The 12,110-nt window shown below is 39.7% G+C and overlaps 1 protein-coding gene across 1 annotated transcript in view; it reads left to right on the top strand.

Annotated features, from left to right (window-relative positions):
- The first annotated feature begins 954 nt into the window (after nt 1-954).
- The window catches only part of LOC139448049 (uncharacterized), a 44,058-nt gene continuing 32,902 nt past the window's right edge, over nt 955-12,110 (top strand). Inside the window, exon 1 of the mRNA XM_071229553.1 lies at nt 955-1,028. The gene's annotated coding sequence lies outside the window, so the exon portion shown is untranslated. The remainder of the gene's footprint in view (nt 1,029-12,110) is intronic.

Below are 12,110 nucleotides of genomic sequence, written 5' to 3'. Positions count from 1 at the left end.
CCTTCTGCCACGAAACAAGGAAATACGGAGTCATTAACTATTTCTCTCAAACTTGCATATGCACAATATATATGATCATTGGCAATACCAGATTCGCACCGATTATGATTCTTGGTTTTGTGAACAACATACCCGTGCTCGTGTGTTTCACAAAAACTGTAAACATTTAACACCTGAACTACTTCGGCCTTTTTTAAAACACTGAGCCTGGAATAATGGGGACACGGGTGGCCCGGTCGTCTAAGGCGCCGCGATTCGCTGTACAGAGTTGCCTTCCTTGGGCCAGAAATCTATGATTGTGGGTTCGAATCCCGGCTCGCCCCGATCAGTTTCCAGGTTTGTCAAAACCATACCCGTGCTCGTGGGTTTCACCAAAGTGGTAAACGTCTGAGACCTGCATCACTTCGGGCTTTCCTCTCACATTAAGGTGACACGCCGATATATACTAGTAACTGGAATACTGTTAAAAGCGGCGTTAAACCCAACTCACGCATTCATTCACTCACTCACTCACTGGAATAATGCTGGTTGCGGCGGTTAACAGCTAACAAACAACGCTGAGCTCACACACCGTGGTATAAATGAAAAACTGTTAAAAACAGCTTTAAGCCAATCCCCTCACTCTTTTACTCGAAAACTATAGTTCTGTCATTGATATTAGTACGTGTACCTTTCTAGCTAGAGAATACATGTTCACCATTTTCCTTCCTGGCAACCAATGCAGAAAAAACACATACGCATTAAACTATTGATCTCAATCGCACAAAATGTCAGGATAAACGTAACACACATGCAACCTGTCGGCAATGCTAACGTACTTTGTAACAAATTTTCCTGCAAAGGCTGGCTTTATCTGTTATACCACGTGACATGTAGTTAACTGTTGTACTATAAAGGTGTGTCCCTAATTCACGTGAACACGAAGCGGGAATTTTATTCTGGTTCCATAGACAGGTGTAAATGATCTGACTGACAAGGTCTTCTGACTGAATTAAGTGGAACTTTAGCAAAGGGCAATCTTATACCAGGTAGGACTCGCTTGATTACATTTATTTCATTTGTTTCTTTAGCTGGTCATGCTGTAGCCAGTTGTAACGATGAGGACATGTCGTGATATGGTTTGGAGAGTCGATTGTGGGTTATTATTTAATCATTCGCGGGCTTCACATACATAAACACTTACTCAACGATCCAAACCTGAAAAAACATATAGCATGTAAACACAAGCGACAAAACCATTTCCATAATCAAAGAAACATCTGATAAAAGTATTGTTCGATTCCGACTATATCATAAGCATGTGGTTATGAGTCACTATTAAATAGTGGGACCGCCTCCGTGGTCTAGTGGTAGAGCGTCCGCCTGAAGAACGGAAGGTCCTAAGTTCGATCCCCGGCCGCGTCATACCAAATGACGTTAAAAGATGGTACTTGATGTTCCTCTGTCTGACGCTCGCCATTAAGGGGCTAAAACTAGTCGGCTCGGTGTCAATATATTGTGTCTGAGTGGGGTATTCATGCGGCAAGGTATCTCAGTGGGCTAGCACTATAAATCGGCATCAGTCCGGACTAGTACAAGCAGCCACACACACGTGCATGCACGTCGCTATATAAGTGCAATAATCTTGTATGAGACTTTAAGACCCAATTCACCTCACCATAAAATAGTGAGTGAGTGAGTTGGGTTCAACGCCGCTTTTTACAGTATGCCAGTTATATCGCGGCGTGTCAGCTTAATGTGGGAGGAGTGAGTGAGTGAGTGAGTTAAAATTTAACGTCACATCGGCAGTATCTCAGCCATATAGTGACGAGAACAGATTGAAAGTTAAATATCTGTCACAAAGGCTATCGGCTATCATGTTGGGAGGCGCCACAGCTAACATGTTCAGTTCACTGCAAATCGATATTAAGGTCGATTCATTGTGTAATTTGTGTAACTGGGAACTATCAAACTACCGCCTTGAATGCTGTTAACTCAATCATGACTTCCTTGTACGTCCATATAAATCCATTGCTATCTCTATCAATCAGTACCGTATTCAACTTCACCAAAATATGTCATGTCAACTGCATAATCGTCTATCAGATCAAGGAAGTGTTCCGGCTTTTTTTATTTTGATCAGGAACATGGTGACTGCCTTTAGTATTCTGTCCTGGTTGTGTAATATGATTTTGAGATTGCTTTTGGTTTTCACTTTGGCAAATTTGATGAAAACAAACAATGGAGGCAGATCTGCCCCCAAACACACAACAATAATTCCCTGAAGAAACCTTAAATAATAATACCATTCAGATGTATAAACTTAACACAAACAGCTGTATTTTGCTACACACACACGCACGCACGCACGCACGCACACACACACACACACACACACACACAAAGTGTGTTGAAAAATGACTTTGAAAGGGACGATAATTGAACTTTGTCGGAACACGTGCAAGGGATTGCATATACCATGCCATTTCCTTATTAGTTTGATTTGAACATGTATGTGATGAAGATGTTGAGATGAAGTGCCACAGGATAAACTGTAGATGAAAACTTACAACGGAATAGACAGGTTACTTGTTTTCACATGCGTTTTGTCAGCTTCTAAAGATGTGTGAGACGGTAACACAATCTAATAATTGGAACAATAATAATGAGCGTACTGTTGACATGAATTTCACTCGTGATGGGAGTTATCTGACCTTTCATAGTATAGTTGCATTCCTGAAAAGGAAATTCATTGGCTCTTTATTAATGGCTGTACCTTCCTTTGTGTGACTCGTAGTTTTGTCAAATGTCTTAAAGAAAGAGAATGGGTTTCGCAAAAGCAAATCAAGCATTGATAGTCAACAGATTAAAATTAAGAAAATATATCCTCGTTGAGTGTTATATGTAATGAGTATTTGCTATCATAATAAAAGCGACAAAACCCTTTTAATAAACATCAAAACTCACCATAGTAAGATTCTGACTCTATCATTTGGCGGACATTTCCAATTTGATGCATCCCTTACAAAAATGATGTCGATGCAATTCTTTATTTTGACCCTGTGCCATTCCACATATAATTTCCACATATAATTTGCCTTCTACGCGCCAATGGATTTTTTTCTCGTAGATCTATGCTAATAACGTCAATCACCGTATTGTCTGGTCTAGACTCGACTATTTACAGTCCGCCATCATATAGCTGGAATATTGTTGAGTGCAGCGTTAAAACAACAAACAAAAAATCAAGAAATGGGGATTTTCCCATCTGGGAATCACACCCGTGTCTCTGGCGTAACGAGCGAACACTTGATTGGCCACCGCCCATTTTTGTTGGAAGTGCCAAGACTTCACCAGTCCTAGGGGGCACGGGTGGCCCAGACGTCTACGGCGCCACGATTCGCTGTGCAGAGTTGCGTTTCTTGGACACGCTAGAAACCTATGATTGTGAGTTCGATTCACGGTTCCCTATCAGCACCATACCCGTGCTCCTGGGTTTCACCGAAGTGGTAAACGTCTGAGACCTGCATCACTTCGGGCTTTTCTCTCACATTAAGTGAGTGAGTGAGTATGGTTTTACGCCGTTGTCTCACATTAAGGTGACACGCCGTGATATAACTGTAATACTGTTAAAAGCGGCGTTAAACCCAACTCTTTCCATTGTACCCACATATAACAACGGTCGAGGCAAAACGTGACCTATCAAAAGAAGGGTTAGGGCTCTACAAACTACGCTGGCCGTAAGATATGGCGTAATGGATCGAGTTGTCAGGCGCGATGAATTGTTTGTTTGCAGCCATTGTTGCTCATAATTCATTACGGGGTTGTGCAGACCGCTGTCACATTAATGGAATTTTGCTGAGTGGGGCGTTAAATAACTCGAACCACATCATTGAAGCTGACCTCCTAATACATATACATATATATATATATATATATATATATATATATATATATATATATATATATATATATATATATATACTGAACAACAAGTTCCTGTGACATTGAATAAGAGTTTATGCAAAGTTATGTTTTTAACCAAATCGGAACAAATTTCGGTTTGCAATAGATGAAAGACCCCTGCATGTGTTCAAATGGTTTACTTTGCCATACAGACTTCAGAAAATGCGTGATTTCATAAAACAACAACACATGAACATGCCAAAATGTCAATTTACACATCAATAGCGTGTGTGTCCACCTCTGGTTTCGATGCAAGCAACCCATCTTCGTCTCATGGAATGGACCAGGCGTCTCACAAAGTCCTGTGAGATATCTGTCCATATCTGCTGGAGCATGTTTCGAAGTTCATGGAGTGTCTGTGGAACACGTGGTTGACGTCGAAGGCGCCGATCGGCCTCATCCCACATGTGCTCGATTGGTGAGAGATCAGGGGAGAGAGCCGGCCTGTGAATGGCATTCACGTTGTTTTGTTGAAGAGAATCCTGAACAAGTCGAGCAATATGAGGCCGGGCGTTGTCATATTGAAAGGTAATGCCTGGGCCATGACGACGCAAAAACGGTAGAACAACAGGGCCGATGATCTCGTCGCGGTAGCGCTGTCCATTGAGATTTCCCTCTACCACTATCAAACGGGTCCTCTGTCTTGCTGTAATCCCACCCCATACCATAACGCTGCCGCCCCCGAACCGATCTTCTTCCATGACACAATAATAGACGTAACGTTCACCTCGACGTTGGCACACCTGAATCCTTCCATCGCTGTTGCTGAGGTGAAAACGAGACTCGTCAGTGAATAGAACTTGTCCTCACTGCATGGCCGTCCAGCGTAGACGCTGTCTGCACCACTGAAGACGTGCTTAACGGTGGTTTCCTGTCAAAATGGGACGTCTGGCGGGTCTTCTAGTGACAATCCATGCACATCTGAGGCGACGACGTACGGTGTTTGAAGATATTTGTCGAAGGCCAGGGATGCTTCTTGCAGTCACTGTTGCTGGCTGGAATCGATTTCGTAGGTGTGTTGTTCGAATCCAGTTGTCTTGTCGATTATTTGTCTACTCGTGGCCTGGCACTCCGAGGTTGGTCTCTGACTGCATTCGCCTTTTACCAACGTTGCCATAAACAACAAAAGGTGTTTCTGTGGACGTTAAATTGCCTTGCAACATCACGTTGACTCGATCCTGCTTCAAGCATTCCAATGGCTCACAGACGCTCATTTTTGGACAGGCGTGGCATTTCGTAATGTTGAATAATTGCGCAATTTTGTTGTTTTTCTGAGTGTTTGTTGTCAGCACGATGCTAAACAATGCATATGGAATCCCGTTAACGCACATGTTATTATACCCATTCTTGGGTAGAGAAACGCATGGGGCTTGCATAAAAGTCAATTTTTGTATGGAGTGCATGTTTTTCTGTAGCAGTGGCGTTTTTGTGACTTGATTCCATACATGTACTACAATATTGAAAACCAAACTTTACTTTTTTGAGAAATACACTAAAATATTGGTGTCACAGGAACTTTTGTTGTTGAGTATATATTAAGAGACCCGTGAAACCGTGACATAATCGGAATCGTACAATCGACCCTGCTTTATGCAGATATTTCTATTGAAAATTGAAAGAGTTTTGTCTCTTTATTTATATTCAATATTCCAGTAGCACTAATCTTAAGTGTCATAACTTTTGAGGCACCTGCGAGCATGCTCTTCCATAAGGTCATAATTAAGACTGATGCTCAAAAGTGAGATTGATCAGGGTTACATCATTCAACACCGTATGCTTTCAATATCTGTTATATAAGGCATGAGGTGGACGTTTCCAAATTTACGCATCACTGACTAAAAACATGTGTTTCGTATGTTCCACTGTTGCTCAGGTAAACAAGTGACTTACCTTTGCATGTGTTTGTGACGGGTGCCATCGAAGGGCAGGATATGCTCACCTCGTATATGGATTGTTTGCATTTACTTGTATCACGTCCCATTTTAATTCTGGAAACCCAAAAGTCCAGAAACTCTACGGTCTTTGACCAGTCTCGGTCAAAGGTATATACAAAACTAAACATGCTGTTTTCATGAGAACATACCAAGGAAAAAAACATGAAAAATAATTGTTCAAAAATTCAATATTTACGCTATGTCGCCCATGGGCCTGCCCGAAGATTGGCAAAATGGGTAAGCCCATGGGCGAGAATATGGTCCTTTACTTAAAACTCATGTTTTTGTTTCGCAAATACATAAATGTATTTCTTTCAAGTATCATGACACAAAATTTAACTCATTTTAACTTAATTCGACGATTTTATAGCGATATTGAAATATTTCGCCCATGGGCGAGAAAACGGTTTGGCCCATGGGCGAGAATATTTTCCAGTTTTAGTTTCGTAAATACATTAAGGGATTATAAGCATGACACATGATTCAACATATTTTAACTTAATTCAACTAATTTTTGGCGTTATTAAAATATTTCGCCCATGTTTTCGTCAGTCCCTTTAAAGAATTAACTAATTGTGTACAAAGTATATTGTATCATGTGAAACATACTTTGTATTATATCATTACATTACTATTTAAAAAGGGCCTTTGGTTGGATGTTTCCTTTGCAGACGGTTTACAAATTTCACCTTTTTGACATATTGCAACGATCTTTAATGAACCCGGCCTTATCTCTCAAAACGTTTTGACAGTTTATCATACGAATTTATGCACGTGTACACCAATTCATTGGCGTTGTTTTCCAACGAATTAAAGTTGATTTGTTTCTTTTTCATTTCCCATTTTATGTCTTGTTGATACATCACACTGGGAAATTAAGTGACACTAGGTATGCAATATACAGGTACACGTGCGCGTATTTAATGGGGAAAAACCCGATTCGTCTTTCATTGCATAACGTCTAGCTGAATATCTCACATTTTAACGAAATCTCGAAATAGTTATTCAATTTTATGCGGTGCGATGTTTACAGGCGATTGAGGAAAACTTGAATGCATATTATGACACCAAAGCAACTTTTAAATGCATTGTCACTTTTATTATAAAAATGGTAACAGTTCAGGAAAAACAACAGCCTTCTTATGATAATTCTCATATTCTCATTAGTACGTTGTATCTAATTACAGTATCGGCATTATTTACAGGTGATTCTACTATACCTGCTCTCAGTCAATTACGATCTACCACTCCATGCGTGAATAAACAGTTATGCAGGTGTTTCTGTGGGCAAATGCCTAGCTTGTATATGTATATTTTTTTGTGGATACATGTATTACAAATTTTCGTTGATATGTGGATATATTAAGCACAAAGACAAAAAAAGTTTCTGAAAGATGAATTAGTGCCTTGATATATTCAACGAGAGGTGTATCATCGTTTAGTGGGTCATTCATTAAAAAGTATGTTCGGAGGAGATATCAAAGGAGCCGCCCAATATATACAGTGTCGTTCGGTGAACTACCACCCCACCCTATCCGTAAGAGTTATGTAATCGGCACACAAATATATTTGATGCGGTGTCAGTGTGGAAGGAGTTTGAAATACGTCCGCCACTGGCCACAGAAATCCTCAAAGTATAGTAACAATCAACAAGGTCAATGCCGTACTAATTACCTAGTGACGCATGTAACAACGACTGTCAATATGTCTGCTACAGCTACCATACCATCATCCCTAGGCCTGTCACAACTGGCATATCGACGGCTTTTTCACAATATTAATTGTAGAAACGTCGTTAAGAGACTAACGTATGTCGTATACAGTCCTCATATTTGCTATACAAAAATAATTACGTCAAATGGGAATTCAACTGGATGTTACCTTCCTTATATAAGCCCTGTTTGTAAAAATATGTACAAGACAAAAGATTTAAACACACTAATAAAATCAATTAGAGCGCATAGACATAAAACCGAATTAAATATGTCTTGGTATCATCTTTTGTGTATTAGATGATGGTAATGACCTGAAATGTTTTAACTTTAAATTAGGAAGGAGAAACATTAAAGTGTTTTATAATACTTGGGAACATGAGCAATAAGATGTAGCAACATAAACATGCATGGAATGGAATAGGGAAATGGTAAAAAACACAAATTGAAATAGTTTTGAATAAAACATTATTGTACTAAATAACTTGCACAAGCGGTGCCCAAAATTGTTTGACCGTGCTGTATGTGTTGTAGACTGACGACTAGCAAGTAATTGTCATGCTGTACGCATGGTTCCTTATACAATTTCAGATATAGAACCGGTATAAAACTGAGAACTCATATGCCAAGCACAACCTGCATTCACACACGGAAGCAATATACTTGTGTGTATGCCCTCTCCTCACAAAAGTATTTGCATTGTAATAAATATAGCAATAATAAAACTTGGTTAATTTGGTATGTCTCCGACAGATATGATTTTCAGTTTTTTTACATCTTTGATTGATACGGATTACGTACATGTAGTCTAGTCACTGTCTCTAATGTATCTGCTTGTTAGAAATTTCAAATGTCCTGTTAAAGCACTGTTCCTATAATATAGCTGTTTCTTTTATCCGGTATAAATAGTTGATTCGTCTTGTCACACAGTCATTTTTACTTGATCGAATGATTTCCACGAAAAATTCCGACAGAGAGTTCTGTATTTTATTATATACATGTATTGTTAATTGTAGAAGATGCTTACATCACTGTATCTCAGAACGCAAAACTGATAACATTCAAACATGTAATTAGTACACAGTTAATTGTTACATATAATTTCCTGCATATTCCTTTTTGAACAAAAAGCCTACATGTATACTGAAATCGATGTCCACTGTTAAAAGGGTATTAGTGCAGTCAGCCATGGTAAATGGAGAGACAATAACAAGGTGATTAATTATTGTCTGTTGCAGAATATGCGGTAAAAGTGTAGTCATTTATACATATACACATCACACATATACAGATGAAATATACGATATGATACATTGCAAGAACAAACTAAGATACGGTTTCTATTAAAAATAATTATATGATGATGGGTTCAGGCAGCATGTTTAAATTTTCAGGCCAACACGGTTGAGATACAGCATCGGCATAATCAACTGGAGTTGTTTTCTGCCGGTCGTAAGTTCATTGTTTGACTGAGCACGTTTGTGTCGAGGTTGCGATATTTTCTTCTCTTTGATGGCAGCCTGCCACCGGCCTGAATTTTGAGAAAGGTCTCAGCATGGGACTGTTAGTTTCTTCTTAATGATGTCAAGAAGCTTACAAACTTGTAGATGTTGGTGTGGTTAGGACACAATACGTTCATCAGATTCAACTGTTCAGGAACATTGTCACTGAATTTCAGAAATCTGTCATGATCAAGGATTTCGAAGGTGAACGAGGGGAAAGGCAGACGCACGTGGATTTACTCTCAGGTTATTATTGTCTGCAGTTCACATTTTTGCTCATTTCATATACTAATTGAACAGAGTTCACCTGCACATGTCCACTTCAGTGAGACAGACTGTAACCAAAAATGCAATGAGCTGTAGCTGTCAATCCCTTATAACAACGACGAGAAAAAGTCTCAGCATGGGACTGTTAATTTCTTCTTAATGATGTCAAGAAGCTTACAAACTTGTAGATGTTGGGGTGGTTAGGACACAATACGTCCATCAGATTCAACTGTTCAGGAACATTGTCACTGAATTTCAGAAATCTGTCATGATCAAGGATTTCGAAGGTGAACGAGGGGAAAGGCAGACGCACGTGGATTTACTCTCAGGTTATTATTGTCTGCAGTTCACATTTTTGCTCATTTCATATACTAATTGAACAGAGTTCACCTGCACATGTCCACTTCAGTGAGACAGACTGTAACCAAAAATGCAATGAGCTGTAGCTGCCAATCCCTTATAACAACGACAACAACAACCAGGGTGAGGGCACAGTAAGGTTAAACCGTGTCCACCAGACAATCTCAGTTGGCTAACGTCATATATTCCATCAAGTCAGCTCTATTTTCAGCGCATAATTGTGTTTTACATATTGAATAAAAGGAATTTAAAAAATCATATTTAACAAACCTACACATTACCAAATACAAAACTGTATAACCCTTTCTAGACTTTGTTCCAATTAACCTGGATCATTCAACTCGCTCGCGAAAGTCGTATACGACTTTAAAGTGAATACATCTACAGTGAACAAGTAACTTTTAACTGTATCATATATATATATATATATACTCATGATAAGCAATTATTTTCGTTCCTAATTCGAATGAGCACATTCTGGGGCTAAATCTGCATAAGGACAGACAAAATATTTCTTAGTACAATGCAAACGATACAAACGCAGCGGCTGATAATAGAGACATTGACTTAATAATCTGCAATATATCATTTGTTCTCGTTCAATCTATTGTACATATTGAAGTGATTGTAAAGTTTCAAGGAGTACTAAAATGTTGTGGTATTATGAATGAATTTAGAATACGAATAGCGAAAAACAGTCACCATAGGGGATGTACATGTATAACTTGTCTTCCATCACCACGCTTGTGTCGAGGCCCGTGGTCATTAAACTAATCGGTCCCATAAAAGGAGCAAATAGTTTCGCAGATATCCCGCTGTACTTGCTATGGTTCACTCCCAATTGTCAGACGACCTAATCATCGGACAGACCAGTCAAGTGTGACCAGTGTACCTGCCTGGACTTACCTCCTAAATACTGAGCTGTGCAATACTGTCATGCTGTGGGCAGAGTAAGCGGCTCCAACTCGTTGAGTGATACAGATTAACCAGATTATGATTGCGTTTGTAAGTTACGTTTGATCTGTGTCGGGTTGCAGTTGTTTTATCAGGTAAGACCAGGGGTAGTTTTTTCAATGAAGCCTTTCAACCGTTGAGCTTGTTTTGCATTCATTTCATTAAATACATTGTTAGGTAGAATAATAACACGTTATATAGATTAAACATCTCCCTAACCTGAGTATAATCTCACATGTACTCTAAGTACCGTACTATATTACTTTGAGGAGACATTGAGTAGGCATTGTATGCTGTCGGAATGACTTTACACAAATCCCTGCGTCAATGGACCCGTGAAGATCCGGGGTAGAACAGATCTTCAACAACCCATTCTTGGCGTAAAAGGGCGACAGCGCTTGTCGTAAGAGGCGACTACCGGGATCGGGTGGTCAGGTTCGCTGACCTGGTTGATGCACTCCACTCGACATGTTGATGCGTCGGAGTTTTTAGATACTTTACTGTACGGAGACTTCAACAGCAGGTGTGCGGGTCTACGCGACCACGTGGAAGGTGTCGACTTGCTGCCTGAAAGAGACTGTATTTATAACACACTAAATAACCATGGGCGTTTGATTTGTGATTTTCTTTGTAGTGCTTATATGTGTATTGTGAAAGGACGGAAAGGAGTGAATGATTTTACGCTTGTAGCCCCGAGAGGTAACTCTGTTGTTGATTTTTGTATATGTAACTATGAATGTTTAGAGAGCATTACTGATTTCCGTGTTTTGCGACCTAGTGTTTTGGTTGAGGAAGCGGGGCTAGTTGGTGTGTTAGACGCTGAGGCAGTGAGTAAGCTTGACCACTCTGTGTTAGTGTGGACTATGAACTTGGACTCCTATGTATATAATACCCCTGTAGCGAAAGATGATAATGGATCAGGTTTTACACTCAAGTGTGATTCTACCAATATACCCGACAATTTCCTAAAATCTGGAGAGGTTCATGATCGGATAGACAGTATCATATCAGTGCTAGAATCATCTAATCAAAAACAGTGTGACATAGATAATGCTTTTAACCTATTTCAAGAAACTGTTATAAGTGAAATGTACAGAGACTCTGGCTGAGCTATGGTACGATATGTGTAGAGCGGAACGCAATTGGTGTAAATCCCGTGGTCCAAGACGTGTTGGTCTGAAAGCTATATACGTGCTGAAACGTTCAGTGTTTGATAAAGCCATTAACGTGCTAAACGTGAATACAGAAACAAGACTATTAGAGAGATAGAGGACATGTGTGATTCGGGGACAAGAGAAGAAGACAAGATTGGAAGAGTTGAGGTTGGGAATGAAAGAAGAAAACAGATTCCTATTGAAGTAGTTACAGAGGATGGAAGGGTTGTAAGAGACAGATAGGCTGTGTTAAACACAAGGACACAAGCGTACTGCACTCTT

Source organism: Haliotis cracherodii, unplaced genomic scaffold, assembly GCF_022045235.1.
Source record: "Haliotis cracherodii isolate W230 unplaced genomic scaffold, xgHalCrac1.p SCAF_7, whole genome shotgun sequence".
Taxonomy (NCBI): Eukaryota; Metazoa; Mollusca; class Gastropoda; order Lepetellida; family Haliotidae; genus Haliotis; species Haliotis cracherodii.
Note: the sequence above shows the minus strand (reverse complement) of the source record. Positions and strands in the feature narration are given on the sequence as shown.